Source organism: Oncorhynchus mykiss, unplaced genomic scaffold (assembly GCF_013265735.2).
Source record: "Oncorhynchus mykiss isolate Arlee unplaced genomic scaffold, USDA_OmykA_1.1 un_scaffold_302, whole genome shotgun sequence".
In the NCBI taxonomy this organism is placed as follows: Eukaryota; Metazoa; Chordata; class Actinopteri; order Salmoniformes; family Salmonidae; genus Oncorhynchus; species Oncorhynchus mykiss.
In genome coordinates, this window is record NW_023493751.1 from 1 (window position 1) to 23,867 (window position 23,867).

Genomic DNA, 23,867 nt, shown 5'->3' on the forward strand with positions numbered 1-23,867 from the left:
GGGCACTATTCAGCCTTGTGGGGAAAAAACGGACAAGAGTTGAAATTCCACAAGGCAGTGACAAAAAGCTTACAGCACCTGGTATTCCTAGGCGGTCTCCCATCCAAGTACTAACCAGGCCCGACCCTGCTTAGCTTCCGAGATCAGACGAGATCAGGCGTACTCAGGCCGGTGTGGCCGTAAGCGAGAAACAATCTCTTGCTGCACTATGTAAAGTCAAAGTGAGCCTGATTAACAGCTGTTGCATTTTCACCATTTAGATAAGCATCTTTGTGTCACTCAAAAAGTGGAAGAAATTGCATATACTGTAGCCATAATTTGTAGCACAGATTGTTGGATGAAATGCAAACTAACCTTGCTTACTTATTTCAAAGCGAGGGCACATATTTCAGCCTTGTGGGAAAAAAAACGGACAAAGAGTTGAAATTCCACAAGGCAGTGACAAAAAGCTTACAGCACCTGGTATTCCTAGGCGGTCTCCCATCCAAGTACTAACCAGGCCCGACCCTGCTTAGCTTCCGAGATCAGACGAGATCAGGCGTACTCAGGCCGGTGTGGCCGTAAGCGAGAAACAATCTCTTGCTGCACTATGTAAAGTCAAAGTGAGCCTGATTAACAGCTGTTGCATTTTCACCATTTAGATAAGCATCTTTGTGTCACTCAAAAAGTGGAAGAAATTGCATATACTGTAGCCATAATTTGTAGCACAGATTGTTGGATGAAATGCAAACTAACCTTGCTTACTTATTTCAAAGCGAGGGCACATATTTCAGCCTTGTGGGAAAAAACGGACAAAGAGTTGAAATTCCACAAGGCAGTGACAAAAAGCTTACAGCACCTGGTATTCCTAGGCGGTCTCCCATCCAAGTACTAACCAGGCCCGACCCTGCTTAGCTTCCGAGATCAGACGAGATCAGGCGTACTCAGGCCGGTGTGGCCGTAAGCGAGAAACAATCTCTTGCTGCACTATGTAAAGTCAAAGTGAGCCTGATTAACAGCTGTTGCATTTTCACCATTTAGATAAGCATCTTTGTGTCACTCAAAAAGTGGAAGAAATTGCATATACTGTAGCCATAATTTGTAGCACAGATTGTTGGATGAAATGCAAACTAACCTTGCTTACTTATTTCAAAGCGAGGGCACATATTTCAGCCTTGTGGGAAAAAACGGACAAAGAGTTGAAATTCCACAAGGCAGTGACAAAAAGCTTACAGCACCTGGTATTCCTAGGCGGTCTCCCATCCAAGTACTAACCAGGCCCGACCCTGCTTAGCTTCCGAGATCAGACGAGATCAGGCGTACTCAGGCCGGTGTGGCCGTAAGCGAGAAACAATCTCTTGCTGCACTATGTAAAGTCAAAGTGAGCCTGATTAACAGCTGTTGCATTTTTCACCAATTTAGATAAGCATCTTTGTGTCACTCAAAAAGTGGAAGAAATTGCATATACTGTAGCCATAATTTGTAGCCACAGATTGTTGGATGAATGCAAACTAACCTTGCTTACTTATTTCAAAGCGAGGGCACATATTTCAGCCCTTGTGGGAAAAAACGGAACAAAGAGTTGAAATTCCACAAGGCAGTGACAAAAAAGCTTACAGCACCTGGTATTCCTAGGCGGTCTCCCATCCAAGTACTAACCAGGCCGACCCTGCTTAGCTTCCGAGATCAGACGAGATCAGGCGTACTCAGGCCGGTGTGGCCGTAAGCGAGAGAAACAATCTCTTGCTGCACTATGTAAAGTCAAAGTGAGCCTGATTAACAGCTGTTGCATTTTCACCATTTAGATAAGCATCTTTGTGTCACTCAAAAGTGGAAGAAATTGCATATACTGTAGCCATAATTTGTAGCACAGATTGGTTGGATGAAATGCAAAACTAACCTTGCTTACTTATTTCAAAGCGAGGGCACATATTTCAGCCTTGTGGGAAAAAACGGACAAAGAGTTGAAATTCCACAAGCAGTGACAAAAAGCTTACAGCACCTGGTATTTCCTAGGCGGTCTCCCATCCAAGTACTAACCAGGCCCGAACCCCTGCTTAGCTTCCGAGATCAGACGAGATCAGGCGTACTCAGGCCGGGTGGCCGTAAGCGAGAAACAATCTCTTGCTGCACTATGTAAAGTCAAGTGAGCCTGATTAACAGCTGTTGCATTTTCACCATTTAGATAAGCATCTTTGTGTCACTCAAAAAGTGGAAGAAAATTGCATATACTGTAGCCATAATTTGTAGCACAATTGTTGGATGAAATGCAAACTAACCTTGCTTACTTATTTCAAAGCGAGGGCACATATTTCAGCCTGGTGGGAAAAAACGGACAAAGAGTTGAAATTCCACAAGGCAGTGACAAAAAGCTTACAGCACCTGGTATTCCTAGGCGGTCTCCCACTCCAAGTACTAACCAGGCCCGACCCTGCCTTAGCTTCCGAGATCAGACGAGATTCAGGCGTACTCAGGCCGGTGTGGCCGTAAGCGAGAAACAATCTCTTGCTGCACTATGTAAAGTCAAAGTGAGCCTGATTAACAGCTGTTGCATTTTCACCATTTAGATAAGCATCTTTGTGTCACTCAAAAGTGGAAGAAATTGCATATACTGTAGCCATAATTTGTAGCACAGATTGTTGGATGAAATGCAAACTAACCTTGCTTACTTATTTCAAAGCGAGGGCACATATTTCAGCCTTGTGGGAAAAAACGGACAAAGAGTTGAAATTCCACAAGGCAGTGACAAAAAGCTTACAGCACCTGGTATTCCTAGGCGGTCTCCCATCCAAGTACTAACCAGGCCCGACCCTGCTTAGCTTCCGAGATCAGACGAGATCAGGCGTACTCAGGCCGGTGTGGCCGTAAGCGAGAAACAATCTCTTGCTGCACTATGTAAAGTCAAAGTGAGCCTGATTAACAGCTGTTGCATTTTCACCATTTAGATAAGCATCTTTGTGTCACTCAAAAAGTGGAAGAAATTGCATATACTGTAGCCATAATTTGTAGCACAGATTGTTGGATGAAATGCAAACTAACCTTGCTTACTTATTTCAAAGCGAGGGCACATATTTCAGCCTTGTGGGAAAAAACGGACAAAGAGTTGAAATTCCACAAGGCAGTGACAAAAAGCTTACAGCACCTGGTATTCCTAGGCGGTCTCCCATCCAAGTACTAACCAGGCCCGACCCTGCTTAGCTTCCGAGATCAGACGAGATCAGGCGTACTCAGGCCGGTGTGGCCGTAAGCGAGAAACAATCTCTTGCTGCACTATGTAAAGTCAAAGTGAGCCTGATTAACAGCTGTTGCATTTTCACCATTTAGATAAGCATCTTTGTGTCACTCAAAAAGTGGAAGAAATTGCATATACTGTAGCCATAATTTGTAGCACAGATTGTTGGATGAAATGCAAACTAACCTTGCTTACTTATTTCAAAGCGAGGGCACATATTTCAGCCTTGTGGGAAAAAACGGACAAAGAGTTGAAATTCCACAAGGCAGTGACAAAAAGCTTACAGCACCTGGTATTCCTAGGCGGTCTCCCATCCAAGTACTAACCAGGCCCGACCCTGCTTAGCTTCCGAGATCAGACGAGATCAGGCGTACTCAGGCCGGTGTGGCCGTAAGCGAGAAACAATCTCTTGCTGCACTATGTAAAGTCAAAGTGAGCCTGATTAACAGCTGTTGCATTTCACCATTTAGATAAGCATCTTTGTGTCACTCAAAAAGTGGAAGAAATTGCATATACTGTAGCCATAATTTGTAGCACAGATTGTTGGATGAAATGCAAACTAACCTTGCTTACTTATTTCAAAGCGAGGGCACATATTTCAGCCTTGTGGGAAAAAAACGGACAAAGAGTTGAAATTCCACAAGGCAGTGACAAAAAGCTTACAGCACCTGGTATTCCTAGGCGGTCTCCCATCCAAGTACTAACCAGGCCCGACCCTGCTTAGCTTCCGAGATCAGACGAGATCAGGCGTACTCAGGCCGGTGTGGCCGTAAGCGAGAAACAATCTCTTGCTGCACTATGTAAAGTCAAAGTGAGCCTGATTAACAGCTGTTGCATTTTCACCATTTAGATAAGCATCTTTGTGTCACTCAAAAAGTGGAAGAAATTGCATATACTGTAGCCATAATTTGTAGCACAGATTGTTGGATGAAATGCAAACTAACCTTGCTTACTTATTTCAAAGCGAGGGCACATATTTCAGCCTTGTGGGAAAAAACGGACAAAGAGTTGAAATTCCACAAGGCAGTGACAAAAAGCTTACAGCACCTGGTATTCCTAGGCGGTCTCCCATCCAAGTACTAACCAGGCCCGACCCTGCTTAGCTTCCGAGATCAGACGAGATCAGGCGTACTCAGGCCGGTGTGGCCGTAAGCGAGAAACAATCTCTTGCTGCACTATGTAAAGTCAAAGTGAGCCTGATTAACAGCTGTTGCATTTTCACCATTTAGATAAGCATCTTTGTGTCACTCAAAAAGTGGAAGAAATTGCATATACTGTAGCCATAATTTGTAGCACAGATTGTTGGATGAAATGCAAACTAACCTTGCTTACTTATTTCAAAGCGAGGGCACATATTTCAGCCTTGTGGGAAAAAACAGACAAAGAGTTGAAATTCCACAAGGCAGTGACAAAAAGCTTACAGCACCTGGTATTCCCAGGCGGTCTCCCATCCAAGTACTAACCAGGCCCGACCCTGCTTAGCTTCCGAGATCGGACAAGATCAGGCGTACTCAGGCCGGTGTGGCCGTAAGCAAAAGGCAATCTCAAAAAGTGGAAGAAATTGCATATACTGTAGCCATAATTTGTAGCACAGATTGTTGGATGAAATGCAAACTAACCTTGCTTACTTATTTCAAAGCGAGGGCACATATTTCAGCCTTGTGGGAAAAAACGGACAAAGAGTTGAAATTCCACAAGGCAGTGACAAAAAGCTTACAGCACCTGGTATTCCTAGGCGGTCTCCCATCCAAGTACTAACCAGGCCCGACCCTGCTTAGCTTCCGAGATCAGACGAGATCAGGCGTACTCAGGCCGGTGTGGCCGTAAGCGAGAAACAATCTCTTGCTGCACTATGTAAAGTCAAAGTGAGCCTGATTAACAGCTGTTGCATTTTCACCATTTAGATAAGCATCTTTGTGTCACTCAAAAAGTGGAAGAAATTGCATATACTGTAGCCATAATTTGTAGCACAGATTGTTGGATGAAATGCAAACTAACCTTGCTTACTTATTTCAAAGCGAGGGCACATATTTCAGCCTTGTGGGAAAAAACGGACAAAGAGTTGAAATTCCACAAGGCAGTGACAAAAAGCTTACAGCACCTGGTATTCCTAGGCGGTCTCCCATCCAAGTACTAACCAGGCCCGACCCTGCTTAGCTTCCGAGATCAGACGAGATCAGGCGTACTCAGGCCGGTGTGGCCGTAAGCGAGAAACAATCTCTTGCTGCACTATGTAAAGTCAAAGTGAGCCTGATTAACAGCTGTTGCATTTTCACCATTTAGATAAGCATCTTTGTGTCACTCAAAAAGTGGAAGAAATTGCATATACTGTAGCCATAATTTGTAGCACAGATTGTTGGATGAAATGCAAACTAACCTTGCTTACTTATTTCAAAGCGAGGGCACATATTTCAGCCTTGTGGGAAAAAACGGACAAAGAGTTGAAATTCCACAAGGCAGTGACAAAAAGCTTACAGCACCTGGTATTCCTAGGCGGTCTCCCATCCAAGTACTAACCAGGCCCGACCCTGCTTAGCTTCCGAGATCAGACGAGATCAGGCGTACTCAGGCCGGTGTGGCCGTAAGCGAGAAACAATCTCTTGCTGCACTATGTAAAGTCAAAGTGAGCCTGATTAACAGCTGTTGCATTTTCACCATTTAGATAAGCATCTTTGTGTCACTCAAAAAGTGGAAGAAATTGCATATACTGTAGCCATAATTTGTAGCACAGATTGTTGGATGAAATGCAAACTAACCTTGCTTACTTATTTCAAAGCGAGGGCACATATTTCAGCCTTGTGGGAAAAAACGGACAAAGAGTTGAAATTCCACAAGGCAGTGACAAAAAGCTTACAGCACCTGGTATTCCTAGGCGGTCTCCCATCCAAGTACTAACCAGGCCCGACCCTGCTTAGCTTCCGAGATCAGACGAGATCAGGCGTACTCAGGCCGGTGTGGCCGTAAGCGAGAAACAATCTCTTGCTGCACTATGTAAAGTCAAAGTGAGCCTGATTAACAGCTGTTGCATTTTCACCATTTAGATAAGCATCTTTGTGTCACTCAAAAAGTGGAAGAAATTGCATATACTGTAGCCATAATTTGTAGCACAGATTGTTGGATGAAATGCAAACTAACCTTGCTTACTTATTTCAAAGCGAGGGCACATATTTCAGCCTTGTGGGAAAAACGGACAAAGAGTTGAAATTCCACAAGGCAGTGACAAAAAGCTTACAGCACCTGGTATTCCTAGGCGGTCTCCCATCCAAGTACTAACCAGGCCCGACCCTGCTTAGCTTCCGAGATCAGACGAGATCAGGCGTACTCAGGCCGGTGTGGCCGTAAGCGAGAAACAATCTCTTGCTGCACTATGTAAGTCAAAGTGAGCCTGATTAACAGCTGTTGCATTTTCACCATTTAGATAAGCATCTTTGTGTCACTCAAAAAGTGGAAGAAATTGCATATACTGTAGCCATAATTTGTAGCACAGATTGTTGGATGAAATGCAAACTAACCTTGCTTACTTATTTCAAAGCGAGGGCACATATTTCAGCCTTGTGGGAAAAAACGGACAAAGAGTTGAAATTCCACAAGGCAGTGACAAAAAGCTTACAGCACCTGGTATTCCTAGGCGGTCCTCCCATCCAAGTACTAACCAGGCCCGACCCTGCTTAGCTTCCGAGATCAGACGAGATCAGGCGTACTCAGGCCGGTGTGGCCGTAAGCGAGAAACAATCTCTTGCTGCACTATGTAAAGTCAAAGTGAGCCTGATTAACAGCTGTTGCATTTTCACCATTTAGATAAGCATCTTTGTGTCACTCAAAAAGTGGAAGAAATTGCATATACTGTAGCCATAATTTGTAGCACAGATTGTTGGATGAAATGCAAACTAACCTTGCTTACTTATTTCAAAGCGAGGGCACATATTTCAGCCTTGTGGGAAAAAACGGACAAAGAGTTGAAATTCCACAAGGCAGTGACAAAAAGCTTACAGCACCTGGTATTCCTAGGCGGTCTCCCATCCAAGTACTAACCAGGCCCGACCCTGCTTAGCTTCCGAGATCAGACGAGATCAGGCGTACTCAGGCCGGTGTGGCCGTAAGCGAGAAACAATCTCTTGCTGCACTATGTAAAGTCAAAGTGAGCCTGATTAACAGCTGTTGCATTTTCACCATTTAGATAAGCATCTTTGTGTCACTCAAAAAGTGGAAGAAATTGCATATACTGTAGCCATAATTTGTAGCACAGATTGTTGGATGAAATGCAAACTAACCTTGCTTACTTATTTCAAAGCGAGGGCACATATTTCAGCCTTGTGGGAAAAAAACGGACAAAGAGTTGAAATTCCACAAGGCAGTGACAAAAAGCTTACAGCACCTGGTATTCCTAGGCGGTCTCCCATCCAAGTACTAACCAGGCCCGACCCTGCTTAGCTTCCGAGATCAGACGAGATCAGGCGTACTCAGGCCGGTGTGGCCGTAAGCGAGAAACAATCTCTTGCTGCACTATGTAAAGTCAAAGTGAGCCTGATTAACAGCTGTTGCATTTTCACCATTTAGATAAGCATCTTTGTGTCACTCAAAAAGTGGAAGAAATTGCATATACTGTAGCCATAATTTGTAGCACAGATTGTTGGATGAAATGCAAACTAACCTTGCTTACTTATTTCAAAGCGAGGGCACATATTTCAGCCTTGTGGGAAAAAACGGAACAAAGAGTTGAAATTCCACAAGGCAGTGACAAAAAGCTTACAGCACCTGGTATTCCTAGGCGGTCTCCCATCCAAGTACTAACCAGGCCCGACCCTGCTTAGCTTCCGAGATCAGACGAGATCAGGCGTACTCAGGCCGGTGTGGCCGTAAGCGAGAAACAATCTCTTGCTGCACTATGTAAAGTCAAAGTGAGCCTGATTAACAGCTGTTGCATTTTCACCATTTAGATAAGCATCTTTGTGTCACTCAAAAAGTGGAAGAAATTGCATATACTGTAGCCATAATTTGTAGCACAGATTGTTGGATGAAATGCAAACTAACCTTGCTTACTTATTTCAAAGCGAGGGCACATATTTCAGCCTTGTGGGAAAAAACGGACAAAGAGTTGAAATTCCACAAGGCAGTGACAAAAAGCTTACAGCACCTGGTATTCCTAGGCGGTCTCCCATCCAAGTACTAACCAGGCCCGACCCTGCTTAGCTTCCGAGATCAGACGAGATCAGGCGTACTCAGGCCGGTGTGGCCGTAAGCGAGAAACAATCTCTTGCTGCACTATGTAAAGTCAAAGTGAGCCTGATTAACAGCTGTTGCATTTTCACCATTTAGATAAGCATCTTGTGTCACTCAAAAAGTGGAAAGAAATTGCATATACTGTAGCCATAATTTGTAGCACAGAGTTGTTGGATTGAAATGCAAAACTAACCTTGCTTACTATTTCAAAGCGAGGGGCACATATTTCAGCCTTGTGGAAAAACGGACAAAGAGTTGAAATTCCACAAGGCAGTGACAAAAAGCTTACAGCACCTGGTATTCCTAGGCGGTCTCCCATCCAAGTACTAACCAGGCCCGACCCTGCTTAGCTTCCGAGATCAGGACGAGATCAGGCGTACTCAGGCCGGTGTGGCCGTAAGCGAGAAACAATCTCTTGCTGCACTATGTAAAGTCAAAGTGAGCCTGATTAACAGCTGTTGCATTTTCACCATTTAGATAAGCATCTTTGTGTCACTCAAAAAGTGGAAGAAATTGCATATACTGTAGCCATAATTTGTAGCACAGATGTTGGATGAAATGCAAACTAACCTTGCTTACTATTTCAAAGCGAGGGCACATATTTCAGCCTTTGTGGGGAAAAACGGACAAAGAGTTGAAATTCCACAAGGCAGTGACAAAAAGCTTACAGCACCTGGTATCCTAGGCCGGGTCTCCCATCCAAAGTACTAACCAGGGTCCCGACCCTGCTTAGCTTCCGAGATCAGACGAGATCAGGCTACTCAGGCCGGTGTGGCCGTAAGCGAGAAACCATCTCTTGCTGCACTATGTAAAAGTCAAAGTGAGCCTGATTAACAGCTGTTGCATTTTTCACCATTTAGATAAGCATCTTTGTGTCACTCAAAAGTGGAAGAAATTGCATTATACTGTAGCCATAATTTGTAGCACAGATTGTTGGATGAAATGCAAACTAACCTTGCTTACTTATTTCAAAGCCGAGGGCACATATTTCAGCCTTGTGGGAAAAAAAAACGGACGGACAAAAGAGTTGAAATTCCACAAGGCAGTGACAAAAAGCTTACAGCACCTGGTATTCCTAGGCGTCTCGCCATCCAAGTACTAACCAGGCCCAGACCCTGCTTAGCTCCGAGGATCAGACGAGATCAGGCGTACTCAGGCCTGGTTGTGGCCGTAAGCGATGAAACAATCTCTTGCTGCAACTATGTAAAGTCAAAGTGAGCCTGATTAACAGCTGTTGCATTTTCACCATTTAGATAAGCATCTTTGTGTACACTCAAAAAGTGGAAGAAATTGCATATACTGTAGCCATAATTTGTAGCACAGATTGTTGGATGAAATGCAAACTAACCTTGCTTACTTATTTCAAAGCGAGGGCACATATTTCAGCCTTGTGGGACAAAAAACGGACAAAGAGTTGGAATTCCACAAGGCAGTGACAAAAAAGCTTACAGCACCTGGTATTCCTAGGCGGTCTCCCATCCAAGTACTAACCAGGCCCGACCCTGCTTAGCTTCCGAGCATCAGGACGAGATCAGGCGTACTCAGGCCGGTGTGGCCGTAAGCGAGAAACAATCTCTGCTGCACTATAGTAAAGTCAAAGTGAGCCTGATTAACAGGCTGTTGCATTTCTCACCATTTAGATAAGCATCTTTGTTGTCACTCAAAAAGTGGAAGAAATTGCATATACTGTAGCCATAATTTGTAAGCACAGATTGTTGGATGAAATGACAACTAACCTGCTTTACTTATTTCAAAGCGAGGGCACATATTTCAGCCTTGTGGAAAAAACGGACAAAGAGTTTGAAATTCCACAAGGCAAGTGACAAAAAGCCTTAACAGCACCTGGTATGTTCACCTAGGCGGTCTCCCATCCAAGTACTAACCGGCCCGACCCTGCTTAGCTTCCGAGATCAGACGAGATCAGGCGTACTCAGGCCGGTGTGGCCGTAAGCGAGAAGCAACAATCTCTTGCTGCACTATGTAAAGTCAAAGTGAGCCTGATTAACAGCTGTTGCATTTATCACCATTTAGATAAGCATCTTTGTGTCACTCAAAAGTGGAAGAAATTGCATATACTGTAGCCATTAATTTGTAGCACAGATGTTGGATGAAATGCCAACTAACCTTGCTTACTTATTTCAAAAGCGAGGGCACATATTTCAGCCTTGTGGGAAAAAAACGGACAAAGAGTTGAAATTCCACAAGGCAGTGACAAAAAGCTTACAGCACCTGGTATTCCTAGGCGGTCTCCCATCCAAGTACTAACCAGGCCCGACCCTGCTTAGCTTCCGAGATCAGAACGAGATCAGGCGTACTCAGCCGGTGTGGCCGTAAGCGAGAAACAATCTCTTGCTGCACTATGTAAAGTCAAAGTGAGCCTGATTAACAGCTGTTGCATTTTCACCATTTAGATAAGCATCTTTGTGTCACTCAAAAAGTGGAAGAAATTGCATATACTGTAGCCATAATTTGTAGCACAGATTGTTGGATGAAATGCAAACTAACCTTGCTTACTTATTTCAAAGCGAGGGCACATATTTCAGCCTTGTGGGAAAAACGGACAAAGAGTTGAAATTCCACAAGGCAGTGACAAAAAGCTTACAGCACCTGGTATTCCTAGGCGGTCTCCCCATCCAAGTACTAACCAGGCCCGACCCTGCTTAGCTTCCGAGATCAGACGAGATCAGGCGTACTCAGGCCGGTGTGGCCGTAAGCCGAGAAACAATCTCTTGCTGCACTATGTAAAGTCAAAGTGAGCCTGATTAACAGCTGTTGCATTTTCACCATTTAGATAAGCATCTTTGTGTCACTCAAAAAGTGGAAGAAATTGCATATACTGTAGCCATAATTTGTAGCACAGATTGTTGGATGAAATGCAAACTAACCTTGCTTACTTATTTCAAAGCGAGGGCACATATTTCAGCCTTGTGGGAAAAAACGGACAAAGAGTTGAAATTCCACAAGGCAGTGACAAAAAGCTTACAGCACCTGGTATTCCTAGGCGGTCTCCCATCCAAGTACTAACCAGGCCCGACCCTGCTTAGCTTCCGAGATCAGACGAGATCAGGCGTACTCAGGCCGGTGTGGCCGTAAGCGAGAAACAATCTCTTGCTGCACTATGTAAAGTCAAAGTGAGCCTGATTAACAGCTGTTGCATTTTCACCATTTAGATAAGCATCTTTGTGTCACTCAAAAAGTGGAAGAAATTGCATATACTGTAGCCATAATTTGTAGCACAGATTGTTGGATGAAATGCAAACTAACCTTGCTTACTTATTTCAAAGCGAGGGCACATATATTCAGCCTTGTGGGAAAAAAACGGACAAAGAGTTGAATTCCACAGGCAGTGACAAAAAAGCTTACAGCACCTGGTATTCCTAGGCGGTCTCGCCATCCAAGTACTAACCAGGCCCGACCCTGCTTAGCTTCCGAGATCAGACGAGATCAGGCGTACTCAGGCCGGTGTGGCCCGGTAAGCGAGAAACAATCTCTTGCTGCACTATGTAAAGTCAAAGTGAGCCTGATTACAGCTGTTGCATTTTCACATTTAGATAAGCAATCTTTGGTGTCACTCAAAAAGTGGAAGAAATTGCATATACTGTAGCCATAATTTGTAGCACAGATTGTTGGATGAAATGCAAACTAACCTTGCTTACTTATTTCAAAGCGAGGGCACATATTTCAGCCTTGTGGGAAAAAACGGACAAAGAGTTGAAATTCCACAAGGCAGTGACAAAAAGCTTACAGCACCTGGTATTCCTAGGCGGTCTCCCATCCAAGTACTAACCAGGCCCGACCCTGGCTTAGCTTCCGAGATCAGACGAGATCAGGCGTACTCAGGCCGGTGTGGCCGTAAGCGAGAAACATCTCTTGCTGCACTATGTAAAGTCAAAGTGAGCCTGATTAACAGCTGTTGCATTTTCACCATTTAGATAAGCATCTTTGTGTCACTCAAAAAGTGGAAGAAATTGCATATACTGTAGCCATAATTTGTAGCACAGATTGTTGGATGAAATGCAAACTAACCTTGCTTACTTATTTCAAAGCGAGGGCACATATTTCAGCCTTGTGGGAAAAAAACGGACAAAGAGTTGAAATTCCACAAGGCAGTGACAAAAAGCTTACAGCACCTGGTATTCCTAGGCGGTCTCCCATCCAAGTACTAACCAAGGCCCGACCCTGCTTAGCTTCCGAGATCAGACGAGATCAGGGCGTACTCAGGCCGGTGTGGCCGTAAGCGAGAAACAATCTCTTGCTGCACTATGTAAAGTCAAAGTGAGCCTGATTAACAGCTGTTGCATTTTCACCATTTAGATAAGCATCTTTGTGTCACTCAAAAAGTGGAAGAAATTGCATATACTGTAGCCATAATTTGTAGCACAGATTGTTGGATGAAATGCAAACTAACCTTGCTTACTTATTTCAAAGCGAGGGCACATATTTCAGCCTTGTGGAAAAAACGGACAAAGAGTTGAAATTCCACAAGGCAGTGACAAAAAGCTTACAGCACCTGGTATTCCTAGGCGGTCTCCCATCCAAGTACTAACCAGGGCCCGACCCTGCTTAGCTTCCGAGATCAGACGAGATCAGGCGTACTCAGGCCGTGTGGCCGTAAGCGAGAAACAATCTCTTGCTGCACTATGTAAAGGTCAAAGTGAGCCTGATTAACAGCTGTTGCATTTTCAACCATTTAGATAAGCATCTTTGTGTCACTCAAAAAGTGGAAGAAATTGCATATACTGTAGCCATAATTTGTAGCACAGATTGTTGGATGAAATGCAAACTAACCTTGCTTACTTATTTCAAAGCGAGGGCACATATTTCAGCCTTGTGGGAAAAAAACGGACAAAGAGTTGAAATTCCACAAGGCAAGTGACAAAAAGCTTACAGCCCTGGTATTCCTAGGGCGGTCTCCCATCCAAGTACTAACCAGGGGCCCGACCCTGCTTAGCTTCCGAGATCAGACGAGATCAGGCGTACTCCAGGCCGGTGTGGCCGTAAGCGAGAAACAATCTCTTGCTGCACTATGTAAAGTCAAAGTGAGCCTGATTAACAGCTGTTGCATTTTCACCATTTAGATAAGCTCTTTGTGTCACTCAAAAAGTGGAAGAAATTGCATATACTGTAGCCATAATTTGTAGCACAGATTGTTGGATGAAATGCAAACTAACCTTGCTTACTTATTTCAAAGCGAGGCACATATTTCAGCCATTGTGGGAAAAAACGGACAAAGAGTTGAAATTCCACAAGGCAGTGACAAAAAGCTTACAGCACCTGGTATTCCTAGGCGGTCTCCCATCCAAGTACTAACCAGGCCCGACCCTGCTTAGCTTCCGAGATCAGAACGAGATCAGGCGTACTCAGGCCGGTGTGGCCGTAAGCGAGAAACAATCTCTTTGCTGCACTATGTAAAGTCAAAGTGAGCCTGATTAACAGCTGTTGCATTTTCACCATTTAGATAAGCATCTTTGTGTCACTCAAAAAGTGGAAAGAAATTGCATATACTGTAGCCATAATTTGTAGCACAGATTGTTGGATGAAATGCAAACTAACCTTGCTTACTGTATTTCAAAGCGAGGGCACATATTTCAGCCTTGTGGGAAAAAACGGACAAAGAGTTGAAATTCCACAAGGCAGTGACAAAAAGCTTACAGAACCTGGTATTCCTAGGGCGTCTCCCATCCAAGTACTAACCATGGCCCGACCCTGCTTAGCTTCCGAGATCAGACGAGATCAGGCGTACTCAGGCCGGTGTGGCCGTAAGCGAGAAACAATCTCTTGCTGCACTATGTAAAGTCAAAGTGAGCCTGATTAACAGCTGTTGCATTTTCACCATTTAGATAAGCATCTTTGTGTCACTCAAAAAGTGGAAGAAATTGCATATACTGTAGCCATAATTTGTAGCACAGATTGTTGGATGAAATGCAAACTAACCTTGCTTACTTATTTCAAAGCGAGGGCACATATTTCAGCCTTGTGGGAAAAACGGACAAAGAGTTGAAATTCCACAAGGCAGTGACAAAAGCTTACAGCACCTGGTATTCCTAGGCGGTCTCCCATCCAAGGTACTAACCAGGCCCGACCCTGCTTAGCTTCCGAGATCAGACGAGATCAGGCTGTACTCAGGCCGGTGGTGGCCGTAAGGCGAGAAACAATCTCTTGCTGCAATCTATGTTAAAGTGCAAAGTGAGCACTGATTAGACAGCTGTTGAATTAGATCAACCATTTAGATTAAAGCATCGTTGTGTCACTCAAAAAGGGAAGAAAGTGCATATACTGTAGGCCATAATTTGTAGCACAGATTGTTGGATGAAATGCAAAACTAACCTTGCTTACTTATTTCAAAAGTGTGCTTTCGGCATCATATTTCGGAAGCCTTGTGGGAAAAAACGGACAAAGAGTTGTAACATCCAGCAAAGTGCCGAGCTTACGAGAAAAGCTTACAGCACCTGGTAATTCCTAGGGCGGTCCTCCCATCCAAGTACTAACAGGCCAGCCGACCCTGTCTGGTAGCTTCCGAGATCAGACGAGATCAGGCGTACTCAAGCGCCTCGGGTGTGGCTGTCCGGTGCGAGAAACAATCTCTTGCTGCACTATGTAAAGTCAAAGTGAGCCCTGATTAACAAGCTGTTGCATTTTCACCATTTAGATAAGCATCTTTGTGTCACTCAAAAAGTGGAAGAAATTGCATATACTGTAGCCATAATTTGTAGCACAGATTGTTGGATGAAATGCAAACTAACCTTGCTTACTTATTTCAAAGCGAGGGCACATATTTCAGCCTTGTGGGAAAAAAACGGACCAAAGAGTTGAAATTCCACAAGGCAGTGACAGAAAGGCTTACAGCACCTGGTATGTCCTAGGAGGTCTTCCCCTCCAAGGACTAACCAAGGGCCCGCACCCTGCTTAGCTATCCGAGAGTCAGAACGAGATCAGGCGTCTACTCAGGCCGATTTGGCCGTAAGGCGAGAAACAATCTCTTGCTGCACTAATGTAAAGTCAAAGTGAGCCTGATTAACAGCTGTTGCATTTTCACCATTTAGATAGCATCTTTGGGTCACTCAAAAAGTGAAGAAATTGATATACTGTAGCCTAATTTGTAGCACCAGATTGTTGGATGAAATGCAAAAACTGACCTTGCTTACTTAGTTCAAAGCGAGGGCACATATTTCAGCCTGTGGGAAAAAACGGACAAAGAGTTGAAATTCCACAAGGCAGTGACAAGAAGCTTACAGCACCTGGTATTCCTAGGCGGTCTCCCATCCAAGTACTAACCAGGCCCGACCCTGCTTAGCTTCCGAGATCAGACGAGATCAGTGCGTACTCATGCCGGTGTGGCCGTAGCGGAAACAATCTCTTGCTGCACTATGTAAGTGCAAAGTGAGCCTGATTAAACAGCTGTTGCATTTCAACCATTTAGATAAGGCATCTTTGTGTACTCAAAAAAGTGGAAGAAATTGCATATACTGTAGCCATAATTTGTAGGCACAGATTGTTGGATGAAATGCAAACTAACCTTGCTTACTTATATTCAAAAGCGAGGGGCACATATTTCAGCCTTGTGGGAAGACAACGGACAAAGAGTTGAAATTTCCACAAGGCAGTGACAAAAGCTTACAGCACCTGTTAGTCCTAGGCGGTCTCCCATCCAAGTACTAACCAGGCCCGACCCTGCTTAGCTTCCGAGATCAGACGAGATCAGGCGTACTCAGGCCGGTGTGGCCGTAGCGAGAAACTCTCTTGCTGCACTATGTAAAGTCAAAGTGATTAACAGCTGTTGCATTTTCACCATTTAGATAAGCATTCAAAAAGTGGAAGAAATTGCATATACTGTAGCCATAATTTGTAGCACAGATTGTTGGATGAAATGCAAACTAACCTTGCTTACTTATTTCAAAGCGAGGGCACATATTTCAGCCTTGTGGGAAAAAACGGACAAAGAGTTGAAATTCCACAAGGCAGTGACAAAAAGCTTACAGCACCTGGTATTCCTAGGCGGTCTCCCATCCAAGTACTAACCAGGCCCGACCCTGCTTAGCTTCCGAGATCAGACGAGATCAGGCGTACTCAGGCCGGTGTGGCCGTAAGCGAGAAACAATCTCTTGCTGCACTATGTAAAGTCAAAGTGAGCCTGATTAACAGCTGTTGCATTTTCACCATTTAGATAAGCATCTTTGTGTCACTCAAAAAGTGGAAGAAATTGCATATACTGTAGCCATAATTTGTAGCACAGATTGTTGGATGAAATGCAAACTAACCTTGCTTACTTATTTCAAAGCGAGGGCACATATTTCAGCCTTGTGGGAAAAAACGGACAAAGAGTTGAAATTCCACAAGGCAGTGACAAAAAGCTTACAGCACCTGGTATTCCCAGGCGGTCTCCCATCCAAGTACTAACCAGGCCCGACCCTGCTTAGCTTCCGAGATCAGACGAGATCAGGCGTACTCAGGCCGGTGTGGCCGTAAGCGAGAAACAATCTCTTGCTGCACTATGTAAAGTCAAAGTGAGCCTGATTAACAGCTGTTGCATTTTCACCATTTAGATAAGCATCTTTGTGTCACTCAAAAAGTGGAAGAAATTGCATATACTGTAGCCATAATTTGTAGCACAGATTGTTGGATGAAATGCAAACTAACCTTGCTTACTTATTTCAAAGCGAGGGCACATATTTCAGCCTTGTGGGAAAAAACGGACAAAGAGTTGAAATTCCACAAGGCAGTGACAAAAAGCTTACAGCACCTGGTATTCCTAGGCGGTCTCCCATCCAAGTACTAACCAGGCCCGACCCTGCTTAGCTTCCGAGATCAGACGAGATCAGGCGTACTCAGGCCGGTGTGGCCGTAAGCGAGAAACAATCTCTTGCTGCACTATGTAAAGTCAAAGTGAGCCTGATTAACAGCTGTTGCATTTTCACCATTTAGATAAGCATCTTTGTGTCACTCAAAAAGTGGAAGAAATTGCATATACTGTAGCCATAATTTGTAGCACAGATTGTTGGATGAAATGCAAACTAACCTTGCTTACTTATTTCAAAGCGAGGGCACATATTTCAGCCTTGTGGGAAAAAACGGACAAAGAGTTGAAATTCCACAAGGCAGTGACAAAAAGCTTACAGCACCTGGTATTCCCAGGCGGTCTCCCATCCAAGTACTAACCAGGCCCGACCCTGCTTAGCTTCCGAGATCAGACGAGATCAGGCGTACTCAGGCCGGTGTGGCTAAGCGAGAAACAATCTCTTGCTGCACTATGTAAAGTCAAAGTGAGCCTGATTAACAGCTGTTGCATTTTCACCATTTAGATAAGCATCTTTGTGTCACTCAAAAAGTGGAAGAAATTGCATATACTGTAGCCATAATTTGTAGCACAGATTGTTGGATGAAATGCAAACTAACCTTGCTTACTTATTTCAAAGCGAGGGCACATATTTCAGCCTTGTGGGAAAAAACGGACAAAGAGTTGAAATTCCACAAGGCAGTGACAAAAAGCTTACAGCACCTGGTATTCCTAGGCGGTCTCCCATCCAAGTACTAACCAGGCCCGACCCTGCTTAGCTTCCGAGATCAGACGAGATCAGGCGTACTCAGGCCGGTGTGGCCGTAAGCGAGAAACAATCTCTTGCTGCACTATGTAAAGTCAAAGTGAGCCTGATTAACAGCTGTTGCATTTTCACCATTTAGATAAGCATCTTTGTGTCACTCAAAAAGTGGAAGAAATTGCATATACTGTAGCCATAATTTGTAGCACAGATTGTTGGATGAAATGCAAACTAACCTTGCTTACTTATTTCAAAGCGAGGGCACATATTTCAGCCTTGTGGGAAAAAACGGACAAAGAGTTGAAATTCCACAAGGCAGTGACAAAAAGCTTACAGCACCTGGTATTCCTAGGCGGTCTCCCATCCAAGTACTAACCAGGCCCGACCCTGCTTAGCTTCCGAGATCAGACGAGATCAGGCGTACTCAGGCCGGTGTGGCCGTAAGCGAGAAACAATCTCTTGCTGCACTATGTAAAGTCAAAGTGAGCCTGATTAACAGCTGTTGCATTTTCACCATTTAGATAAGCATCTTTGTGTCACTCAAAAAGTGGAAGAAATTGCATATACTGTAGCCATAATTTGTAGCACAGATTGTTGGATGAAATGCAAACTAACCTTGCTTACTTATTTCAAAGCGAGGGCACATATTTCAGCCTTGTGGGAAAAAACGGACAAAGAGTTGAAATTCCACAAGGCAGTGACAAAAAGCTTACAGCACCTGGTATTCCTAGGCGGTCTCCCATCCAAGTACTAACCAGGCCCGACCCTGCTTAGCTTCCGAGATCAGACGAGATCAGGCGTACTCAGGCCGGTGTGGCCGTAAGCGAGAAACAATCTCTTGCTGCACTATGTAAAGTCAAAGTGAGCCTGATTAACAGCTGTTGCATTTTCACCATTTAGATAAGCATCTTTGTGTCACTCAAAAAGTGGAAGAAATTGCATATACTGTAGCCATAATTTGTAGCACAGATTGTTGGATGAAATGCAAACTAACCTTGCTTACTTATTTCAAAGCGAGGGCACATATTTCAGCCTTGTGGGAAAAAACGGACAAAGAGTTGAAATTCCACAAGGCAGTGACAAAAAGCTTACAGCACCTGGTATTCCTAGGCGGTCTCCCATCCAAGTACTAACCAGGCCCGACCCTGCTTAGCTTCCGAGATCAGACGAGATCAGGCGTACTCAGGCCGGTGTGGCCGTAAGCGAGAAACAATCTCTTGCTGCACTATGTAAAGTCAAAGTGAGCCTGATTAACAGCTGTTGCATTTTCACCATTTAGATAAGCATCTTTGTGTCACTCAAAAAGTGGAAGAAATTGCATATACTGTAGCCATAATTTGTAGCACAGATTGTTGGATGAAATGCAAACTAACCTTGCTTACTTATTTCAAAGCGAGGGCACATATTTCAGCCTTGTGGGAAAAAACGGACAAAGAGTTGAAATTCCACAAGGCAGTGACAAAAAGCTTACAGCACCTGGTATTCCTAGGCGGTCTCCCATCCAAGTACTAACCAGGCCCGACCCTGCTTAGCTTCCGAGATCAGACGAGATCAGGCGTACTCAGGCCGGTGTGGCCGTAAGCGAGAAACAATCTCTTGCTGCACTATGTAAAGTCAAAGTGAGCCTGATTAACAGCTGTTGCATTTTCACCATTTAGATAAGCATCTTTGTGTCACTCAAAAAGTGGAAGAAATTGCATATACTGTAGCCATAATTTGTAGCACAGATTGTTGGATGAAATGCAAACTAACCTTGCTTACTTATTTCAAAGCGAGGGCACATATTTCAGCCTTGTGGGAAAAAACGGACAAAGAGTTGAAATTCCACAAGGCAGTGACAAAAAGCTTACAGCACCTGGTATTCCTAGGCGGTCTCCCATCCAAGTACTAACCAGGCCCGACCCTGCTTAGCTTCCGAGATCAGACGAGATCAGGCGTACTCAGGCCGGTGTGGCCGTAAGCGAGAAACAATCTCTTGCTGCACTATGTAAAGTCAAAGTGAGCCTGATTAACAGCTGTTGCATTTTCACCATTTAGATAAGCATCTTTGTGTCACTCAAAAAGTGGAAGAAATTGCATATACTGTAGCCATAATTTGTAGCACAGATTGTTGGATGAAATGCAAACTAACCTTGCTTACTTATTTCAAAGCGAGGGCACATATTTCAGCCTTGTGGGAAAAAACGGACAAAGAGTTGAAATTCCACAAGGCAGTGACAAAAAGCTTACAGCACCTGGTATTCCTAGGCGGTCTCCCATCCAAGTACTAACCAGGCCCGACCCTGCTTAGCTTCCGAGATCAGACGAGATCAGGCGTACTCAGGCCGGTGTGGCCGTAAGCGAGAAACAATCTCTTGCTGCACTATGTAAAGTCAAAGTGAGCCTGATTAACAGCTGTTGCATTTTCACCATTTAGATAAGCATCTTTGTGTCACTCAAAAAGTGGAAGAAATTGCATATACTGTAGCCATAATTTGTAGCACAGATTGTTGGATGAAATGCAAACTAACCTTGCTTACTTATTTCAAAGCGAGGGCACATATTTCAGCCTTGTGGGAAAAAACGGACAAAGAGTTGAAATTCCACAAGGCAGTGACAAAAAGCTTACAGCACCTGGTATTCCTAGGCGGTCTCCCATCCAAGTACTAACCAGGCCCGACCCTGCTTAGCTTCCGAGATCAGACGAGATCAGGCGTACTCAGGCCGGTGTGGCCGTAAGCGAGAAACAATCTCTTGCTGCACTATGTAAAGTCAAAGTGAGCCTGATTAACAGCTGTTGCATTTTCACCATTTAGATAAGCATCTTTGTGTCACTCAAAAAGTGGAAGAAATTGCATATACTGTAGCCATAATTTGTAGCACAGATTGTTGGATGAAATGCAAACTAACCTTGCTTACTTATTTCAAAGCGAGGGCACATATTTCAGCCTTGTGGGAAAAAACGGACAAAGAGTTGAAATTCCACAAGGCAGTGACAAAAAGCTTACAGCACCTGGTATTCCTAGGCGGTCTCCCATCCAAGTACTAACCAGGCCCGACCCTGCTTAGCTTCCGAGATCAGACGAGATCAGGCGTACTCAGGCCGGTGTGGCCGTAAGCGAGAAACAATCTCTTGCTGCACTATGTAAAGTCAAAGTGAGCCTGATTAACAGCTGTTGCATTTTCACCATTTAGATAAGCATCTTTGTGTCACTCAAAAAGTGGAAGAAATTGCATATACTGTAGCCATAATTTGTAGCACAGATTGTTGGATGAAATGCAAACTAACCTTGCTTACTTATTTCAAAGCGAGGGCACATATTTCAGCCTTGTGGGAAAAAACGGACAAAGAGTTGAAATTCCACAAGGCAGTGACAAAAAGCTTACAGCACCTGGTATTCCTAGGCGGTCTCCCATCCAAGTACTAACCAGGCCCGACCCTGCTTAGCTTCCGAGATCAGACGAGATCAGGCGTACTCAGGCCGGTGTGGCCGTAAGCGAGAAACAATCTCTTGCTGCACTATGTAAAGTCAAAGTGAGCCTGATTAACAGCTGTTGCATTTTCACCATTTAGATAAGCATCTTTGTGTCACTCAAAAAGTGGAAGAAATTGCATATACTGTAGCCATAATTTGTAGCACAGATTGTTGGATGAAATGCAAACTAACCTTGCTTACTTATTTCAAAGCGAGGGCACATATTTCAGCCTTGTGGGAAAAAACGGACAAAGAGTTGAAATTCCACAAGGCAGTGACAAAAAGCTTACAGCACCTGGTATTCCTAGGCGGTCTCCCATCCAAGTACTAACCAGGCCCGACCCTGCTTAGCTTCCGAGATCAGACGAGATCAGGCGTACTCAGGCCGGTGTGGCCGTAAGCGAGAAACAATCTCTTGCTGCACTATGTAAAGTCAAAGTGAGCCTGATTAACAGCTGTTGCATTTTCACCATTTAGATAAGCATCTTTGTGTCACTCAAAAAGTGGAAGAAATTGCATATACTGTAGCCATAATTTGTAGCACAGATTGTTGGATGAAATGCAAACTAACCTTGCTTACTTATTTCAAAGCGAGGGCACATATTTCAGCCTTGTGGGAAAAAACGGACAAAGAGTTGAAATTCCACAAGGCAGTGACAAAAAGCTTACAGCACCTGGTATTCCTAGGCGGTCTCCCATCCAAGTACTAACCAGGCCCGACCCTGCTTAGCTTCCGAGATCAGACGAGATCAGGCGTACTCAGGCCGGTGTGGCCGTAAGCGAGAAACAATCTCTTGCTGCACTATGTAAAGTCAAAGTGAGCCTGATTAACAGCTGTTGCATTTTCACCATTTAGATAAGCATCTTTGTGTCACTCAAAAAGTGGAAGAAATTGCATATACTGTAGCCATAATTTGTAGCACAGATTGTTGGATGAAATGCAAACTAACCTTGCTTACTTATTTCAAAGCGAGGGCACATATTTCAGCCTTGTGGGAAAAAACGGACAAAGAGTTGAAATTCCACAAGGCAGTGACAAAAAGCTTACAGCACCTGGTATTCCTAGGCGGTCTCCCATCCAAGTACTAACCAGGCCCGACCCTGCTTAGCTTCCGAGATCAGACGAGATCAGGCGTACTCAGGCCGGTGTGGCCGTAAGCGAGAAACAATCTCTTGCTGCACTATGTAAAGTCAAAGTGAGCCTGATTAACAGCTGTTGCATTTTCACCATTTAGATAAGCATCTTTGTGTCACTCAAAAAGTGGAAGAAATTGCATATACTGTAGCCATAATTTGTAGCACAGATTGTTGGATGAAATGCAAACTAACCTTGCTTACTTATTTCAAAGCGAGGGCACATATTTCAGCCTTGTGGGAAAAAACGGACAAAGAGTTGAAATTCCACAAGGCAGTGACAAAAAGCTTACAGCACCTGGTATTCCTAGGCGGTCTCCCATCCAAGTACTAACCAGGCCCGACCCTGCTTAGCTTCCGAGATCAGACGAGATCAGGCGTACTCAGGCCGGTGTGGCCGTAAGCGAGAAACAATCTCTTGCTGCACTATGTAAAGTCAAAGTGAGCCTGATTAACAGCTGTTGCATTTTCACCATTTAGATAAGCATCTTTGTGTCACTCAAAAAGTGGAAGAAATTGCATATACTGTAGCCATAATTTGTAGCACAGATTGTTGGATGAAATGCAAACTAACCTTGCTTACTTATTTCAAAGCGAGGGCACATATTTCAGCCTTGTGGGAAAAAACGGACAAAGAGTTGAAATTCCACAAGGCAGTGACAAAAAGCTTACAGCACCTGGTATTCCTAGGCGGTCTCCCATCCAAGTACTAACCAGGCCCGACCCTGCTTAGCTTCCGAGATCAGACGAGATCAGGCGTACTCAGGCCGGTGTGGCCGTAAGCGAGAAACAATCTCTTGCTGCACTATGTAAAGTCAAAGTGAGCCTGATTAACAGCTGTTGCATTTTCACCATTTAGATAAGCATCTTTGTGTCACTCAAAAAGTGGAAGAAATTGCATATACTGTAGCCATAATTTGTAGCACAGATTGTTGGATGAAATGCAAACTAACCTTGCTTACTTATTTCAAAGCGAGGGCACATATTTCAGCCTTGTGGGAAAAAACGGACAAAGAGTTGAAATTCCACAAGGCAGTGACAAAAAGCTTACAGCACCTGGTATTCCTAGGCGGTCTCCCATCCAAGTACTAACCAGGCCCGACCCTGCTTAGCTTCCGAGATCAGACGAGATCAGGCGTACTCAGGCCGGTGTGGCCGTAAGCGAGAAACAATCTCTTGCTGCACTATGTAAAGTCAAAGTGAGCCTGATTAACAGCTGTTGCATTTTCACCATTTAGATAAGCATCTTTGTGTCACTCAAAAAGTGGAAGAAATTGCATATACTGTAGCCATAATTTGTAGCACAGATTG

At 44.2% G+C, this 23,867-nt stretch overlaps 41 non-coding genes and 17 pseudogenes across 41 annotated transcripts; all 58 read right to left on the reverse strand.

The window, feature by feature from the left end:
* Positions 1–66: 66 nt before the first annotated feature.
* Positions 67–185, reverse strand: LOC118949883. Its single transcript, XR_005042359.1, has one exon. It is a non-coding gene; the product is annotated as a 5S ribosomal RNA (ribosomal RNA).
* A 262-nt stretch (positions 186–447) lies between these two features.
* LOC118949884 lies at positions 448–566 on the reverse strand. Its single transcript, XR_005042360.1, has one exon. It is a non-coding gene; the product is annotated as a 5S ribosomal RNA (ribosomal RNA).
* Positions 567–826: 260 nt separating this feature from the next.
* LOC118949885 lies at positions 827–945 on the reverse strand. Its single transcript, XR_005042361.1, has one exon. It is a non-coding gene; the product is annotated as a 5S ribosomal RNA (ribosomal RNA).
* Positions 946–1,205: 260 nt separating this feature from the next.
* Positions 1,206–1,324, reverse strand: LOC118949886. The gene has a single exon (XR_005042362.1). It is a non-coding gene; the product is annotated as a 5S ribosomal RNA (ribosomal RNA).
* A 265-nt stretch (positions 1,325–1,589) lies between these two features.
* LOC118949979 lies at positions 1,590–1,707 on the reverse strand (annotated as a pseudogene).
* A 262-nt stretch (positions 1,708–1,969) lies between these two features.
* Positions 1,970–2,090, reverse strand: LOC118949988 (annotated as a pseudogene).
* Positions 2,091–2,349: 259 nt separating this feature from the next.
* LOC118949994 lies at positions 2,350–2,471 on the reverse strand (annotated as a pseudogene).
* A 259-nt stretch (positions 2,472–2,730) lies between these two features.
* On the reverse strand, positions 2,731–2,849 carry LOC118949887. Its single transcript, XR_005042363.1, has one exon. It is a non-coding gene; the product is annotated as a 5S ribosomal RNA (ribosomal RNA).
* A 260-nt stretch (positions 2,850–3,109) lies between these two features.
* Positions 3,110–3,228, reverse strand: LOC118949888. Its single transcript, XR_005042364.1, has one exon. It is a non-coding gene; the product is annotated as a 5S ribosomal RNA (ribosomal RNA).
* A 260-nt stretch (positions 3,229–3,488) lies between these two features.
* On the reverse strand, positions 3,489–3,607 carry LOC118949890. The gene has a single exon (XR_005042366.1). It is a non-coding gene; the product is annotated as a 5S ribosomal RNA (ribosomal RNA).
* A 260-nt stretch (positions 3,608–3,867) lies between these two features.
* Positions 3,868–3,986, reverse strand: LOC118949891. The gene has a single exon (XR_005042367.1). It is a non-coding gene; the product is annotated as a 5S ribosomal RNA (ribosomal RNA).
* Positions 3,987–4,246: 260 nt separating this feature from the next.
* On the reverse strand, positions 4,247–4,365 carry LOC118949892. Its single transcript, XR_005042368.1, has one exon. It is a non-coding gene; the product is annotated as a 5S ribosomal RNA (ribosomal RNA).
* A 260-nt stretch (positions 4,366–4,625) lies between these two features.
* LOC118949962 lies at positions 4,626–4,744 on the reverse strand. The gene has a single exon (XR_005042438.1). It is a non-coding gene; the product is annotated as a 5S ribosomal RNA (ribosomal RNA).
* A 177-nt stretch (positions 4,745–4,921) lies between these two features.
* On the reverse strand, positions 4,922–5,040 carry LOC118949893. The gene has a single exon (XR_005042369.1). It is a non-coding gene; the product is annotated as a 5S ribosomal RNA (ribosomal RNA).
* A 260-nt stretch (positions 5,041–5,300) lies between these two features.
* LOC118949894 lies at positions 5,301–5,419 on the reverse strand. Its single transcript, XR_005042370.1, has one exon. It is a non-coding gene; the product is annotated as a 5S ribosomal RNA (ribosomal RNA).
* Positions 5,420–5,679: 260 nt separating this feature from the next.
* Positions 5,680–5,798, reverse strand: LOC118949895. Its single transcript, XR_005042371.1, has one exon. It is a non-coding gene; the product is annotated as a 5S ribosomal RNA (ribosomal RNA).
* Positions 5,799–6,058: 260 nt separating this feature from the next.
* Positions 6,059–6,177, reverse strand: LOC118949896. Its single transcript, XR_005042372.1, has one exon. It is a non-coding gene; the product is annotated as a 5S ribosomal RNA (ribosomal RNA).
* A 259-nt stretch (positions 6,178–6,436) lies between these two features.
* Positions 6,437–6,555, reverse strand: LOC118949897. The gene has a single exon (XR_005042373.1). It is a non-coding gene; the product is annotated as a 5S ribosomal RNA (ribosomal RNA).
* A 259-nt stretch (positions 6,556–6,814) lies between these two features.
* LOC118949976 lies at positions 6,815–6,934 on the reverse strand (annotated as a pseudogene).
* A 260-nt stretch (positions 6,935–7,194) lies between these two features.
* Positions 7,195–7,313, reverse strand: LOC118949898. The gene has a single exon (XR_005042374.1). It is a non-coding gene; the product is annotated as a 5S ribosomal RNA (ribosomal RNA).
* Positions 7,314–7,574: 261 nt separating this feature from the next.
* Positions 7,575–7,693, reverse strand: LOC118949899. Its single transcript, XR_005042375.1, has one exon. It is a non-coding gene; the product is annotated as a 5S ribosomal RNA (ribosomal RNA).
* Positions 7,694–7,954: 261 nt separating this feature from the next.
* Positions 7,955–8,073, reverse strand: LOC118949901. The gene has a single exon (XR_005042377.1). It is a non-coding gene; the product is annotated as a 5S ribosomal RNA (ribosomal RNA).
* A 260-nt stretch (positions 8,074–8,333) lies between these two features.
* Positions 8,334–8,452, reverse strand: LOC118949902. Its single transcript, XR_005042378.1, has one exon. It is a non-coding gene; the product is annotated as a 5S ribosomal RNA (ribosomal RNA).
* Positions 8,453–8,713: 261 nt separating this feature from the next.
* LOC118949961 lies at positions 8,714–8,833 on the reverse strand. The gene has a single exon (XR_005042437.1). It is a non-coding gene; the product is annotated as a 5S ribosomal RNA (ribosomal RNA).
* Positions 8,834–9,873: 1,040 nt separating this feature from the next.
* LOC118949977 lies at positions 9,874–9,994 on the reverse strand (annotated as a pseudogene).
* A 654-nt stretch (positions 9,995–10,648) lies between these two features.
* LOC118949980 lies at positions 10,649–10,767 on the reverse strand (annotated as a pseudogene).
* A 259-nt stretch (positions 10,768–11,026) lies between these two features.
* On the reverse strand, positions 11,027–11,146 carry LOC118949969 (annotated as a pseudogene).
* A 261-nt stretch (positions 11,147–11,407) lies between these two features.
* Positions 11,408–11,526, reverse strand: LOC118949903. Its single transcript, XR_005042379.1, has one exon. It is a non-coding gene; the product is annotated as a 5S ribosomal RNA (ribosomal RNA).
* A 261-nt stretch (positions 11,527–11,787) lies between these two features.
* Positions 11,788–11,909, reverse strand: LOC118949990 (annotated as a pseudogene).
* Positions 11,910–12,169: 260 nt separating this feature from the next.
* LOC118949968 lies at positions 12,170–12,289 on the reverse strand (annotated as a pseudogene).
* A 260-nt stretch (positions 12,290–12,549) lies between these two features.
* LOC118949983 lies at positions 12,550–12,670 on the reverse strand (annotated as a pseudogene).
* Positions 12,671–12,929: 259 nt separating this feature from the next.
* On the reverse strand, positions 12,930–13,048 carry LOC118949985 (annotated as a pseudogene).
* A 264-nt stretch (positions 13,049–13,312) lies between these two features.
* Positions 13,313–13,434, reverse strand: LOC118949996 (annotated as a pseudogene).
* A 259-nt stretch (positions 13,435–13,693) lies between these two features.
* Positions 13,694–13,813, reverse strand: LOC118949963. Its single transcript, XR_005042439.1, has one exon. It is a non-coding gene; the product is annotated as a 5S ribosomal RNA (ribosomal RNA).
* A 263-nt stretch (positions 13,814–14,076) lies between these two features.
* Positions 14,077–14,196, reverse strand: LOC118949991 (annotated as a pseudogene).
* Positions 14,197–14,454: 258 nt separating this feature from the next.
* On the reverse strand, positions 14,455–14,576 carry LOC118949995 (annotated as a pseudogene).
* A 1,081-nt stretch (positions 14,577–15,657) lies between these two features.
* LOC118949992 lies at positions 15,658–15,776 on the reverse strand (annotated as a pseudogene).
* A 266-nt stretch (positions 15,777–16,042) lies between these two features.
* On the reverse strand, positions 16,043–16,160 carry LOC118949993 (annotated as a pseudogene).
* Positions 16,161–16,401: 241 nt separating this feature from the next.
* On the reverse strand, positions 16,402–16,520 carry LOC118949904. Its single transcript, XR_005042380.1, has one exon. It is a non-coding gene; the product is annotated as a 5S ribosomal RNA (ribosomal RNA).
* Positions 16,521–16,780: 260 nt separating this feature from the next.
* Positions 16,781–16,899, reverse strand: LOC118949807. Its single transcript, XR_005042283.1, has one exon. It is a non-coding gene; the product is annotated as a 5S ribosomal RNA (ribosomal RNA).
* A 260-nt stretch (positions 16,900–17,159) lies between these two features.
* LOC118949905 lies at positions 17,160–17,278 on the reverse strand. Its single transcript, XR_005042381.1, has one exon. It is a non-coding gene; the product is annotated as a 5S ribosomal RNA (ribosomal RNA).
* A 260-nt stretch (positions 17,279–17,538) lies between these two features.
* LOC118949981 lies at positions 17,539–17,655 on the reverse strand (annotated as a pseudogene).
* Positions 17,656–17,915: 260 nt separating this feature from the next.
* Positions 17,916–18,034, reverse strand: LOC118949906. The gene has a single exon (XR_005042382.1). It is a non-coding gene; the product is annotated as a 5S ribosomal RNA (ribosomal RNA).
* Positions 18,035–18,294: 260 nt separating this feature from the next.
* LOC118949907 lies at positions 18,295–18,413 on the reverse strand. The gene has a single exon (XR_005042383.1). It is a non-coding gene; the product is annotated as a 5S ribosomal RNA (ribosomal RNA).
* A 260-nt stretch (positions 18,414–18,673) lies between these two features.
* Positions 18,674–18,792, reverse strand: LOC118949908. Its single transcript, XR_005042384.1, has one exon. It is a non-coding gene; the product is annotated as a 5S ribosomal RNA (ribosomal RNA).
* Positions 18,793–19,052: 260 nt separating this feature from the next.
* On the reverse strand, positions 19,053–19,171 carry LOC118949909. The gene has a single exon (XR_005042385.1). It is a non-coding gene; the product is annotated as a 5S ribosomal RNA (ribosomal RNA).
* Positions 19,172–19,431: 260 nt separating this feature from the next.
* Positions 19,432–19,550, reverse strand: LOC118949910. The gene has a single exon (XR_005042386.1). It is a non-coding gene; the product is annotated as a 5S ribosomal RNA (ribosomal RNA).
* A 260-nt stretch (positions 19,551–19,810) lies between these two features.
* On the reverse strand, positions 19,811–19,929 carry LOC118949912. Its single transcript, XR_005042388.1, has one exon. It is a non-coding gene; the product is annotated as a 5S ribosomal RNA (ribosomal RNA).
* Positions 19,930–20,189: 260 nt separating this feature from the next.
* Positions 20,190–20,308, reverse strand: LOC118949913. Its single transcript, XR_005042389.1, has one exon. It is a non-coding gene; the product is annotated as a 5S ribosomal RNA (ribosomal RNA).
* Positions 20,309–20,568: 260 nt separating this feature from the next.
* On the reverse strand, positions 20,569–20,687 carry LOC118949914. Its single transcript, XR_005042390.1, has one exon. It is a non-coding gene; the product is annotated as a 5S ribosomal RNA (ribosomal RNA).
* A 260-nt stretch (positions 20,688–20,947) lies between these two features.
* On the reverse strand, positions 20,948–21,066 carry LOC118949915. Its single transcript, XR_005042391.1, has one exon. It is a non-coding gene; the product is annotated as a 5S ribosomal RNA (ribosomal RNA).
* Positions 21,067–21,326: 260 nt separating this feature from the next.
* LOC118949916 lies at positions 21,327–21,445 on the reverse strand. The gene has a single exon (XR_005042392.1). It is a non-coding gene; the product is annotated as a 5S ribosomal RNA (ribosomal RNA).
* Positions 21,446–21,705: 260 nt separating this feature from the next.
* On the reverse strand, positions 21,706–21,824 carry LOC118949918. Its single transcript, XR_005042394.1, has one exon. It is a non-coding gene; the product is annotated as a 5S ribosomal RNA (ribosomal RNA).
* Positions 21,825–22,084: 260 nt separating this feature from the next.
* On the reverse strand, positions 22,085–22,203 carry LOC118949919. The gene has a single exon (XR_005042395.1). It is a non-coding gene; the product is annotated as a 5S ribosomal RNA (ribosomal RNA).
* A 260-nt stretch (positions 22,204–22,463) lies between these two features.
* On the reverse strand, positions 22,464–22,582 carry LOC118949920. The gene has a single exon (XR_005042396.1). It is a non-coding gene; the product is annotated as a 5S ribosomal RNA (ribosomal RNA).
* A 260-nt stretch (positions 22,583–22,842) lies between these two features.
* On the reverse strand, positions 22,843–22,961 carry LOC118949921. Its single transcript, XR_005042397.1, has one exon. It is a non-coding gene; the product is annotated as a 5S ribosomal RNA (ribosomal RNA).
* A 260-nt stretch (positions 22,962–23,221) lies between these two features.
* LOC118949922 lies at positions 23,222–23,340 on the reverse strand. Its single transcript, XR_005042398.1, has one exon. It is a non-coding gene; the product is annotated as a 5S ribosomal RNA (ribosomal RNA).
* A 260-nt stretch (positions 23,341–23,600) lies between these two features.
* On the reverse strand, positions 23,601–23,719 carry LOC118949924. Its single transcript, XR_005042400.1, has one exon. It is a non-coding gene; the product is annotated as a 5S ribosomal RNA (ribosomal RNA).
* Between the last annotated feature and the right edge of the window lie 148 nt (positions 23,720–23,867).